This window comes from Protopterus annectens, chromosome 7.part0, assembly GCF_019279795.1.
Source record: "Protopterus annectens isolate FY-2018-M chromosome 7.part0, PAN1.0, whole genome shotgun sequence".
NCBI classification, from domain to species: Eukaryota; Metazoa; Chordata; order Ceratodontiformes; family Protopteridae; genus Protopterus; species Protopterus annectens.
This window is the reverse complement of record NC_056739.1, coordinates 1551837868-1551838763: the sequence shown is the minus strand read 5'-3', so window position 1 is coordinate 1551838763 and position 896 is coordinate 1551837868.

Below are 896 nucleotides of genomic sequence, written 5' to 3'. Positions count from 1 at the left end.
TCGCTCATGTCACCAATGTCTGTGAACTAAAAGTATGGGATTTCTGAGGATACGTGGAGTGAGTCAACCCATGGGATTGGTCTACAGGAGTAGGGAGTGGCCAATGTGTAGTGGTGTGAATACACCGCGTATCCAACTGGATAATGGATGACTGCTGTGTTAGTGAAGTGTTGGGTGGGTGTTTGGGGAACTAGGAGTCAAGGGTATATATGCAAATGAAGCAGCACAGCAATAGTGTATTGGTTAGAGCATCCGCGTAACAAACAGACATTTCCGTTCCGAATCCCACTGCAGCACATAGCATTTTCCATCAATAATCTGTATATGAACATATTTTGACATCTGTCCGCTGTATAACCTGCATAATAACAATTAAAAGTGAACTGGAACAAAGTGTCAGTGTCATAATGAATAAGGCACTAGTAAGCAGGTTTAAGCATATACAAACACCAGTAAGCGTGTGTACGTGCATTTGCGCGGGGTATGCATTGCTTTACAGACACACACACACACACACACACACACACACACACACACACATATGTATATATATATATATATATATATATATAAATATATATATATATATATATATATAGTGGCAGACATATATTTATATATATATATATATATATATATATATATATATATATATATATATATATAGTTGCAGACATATACATATATATATATATATATATATATTTATGTATACATAACGAGTCCTACTGCAGCAAAGTGTAATCTACATGGCAAAGAATGGAATAACCAGATGTAGATGTATATATGTAGAGGTATGTGTGTGTATATCTACCCATAGCGACACAGAGATATACCTCTCCCTCTCCATAGTAAAAATGTATACCTACAGAGACAGAATACATATGCATACCCAC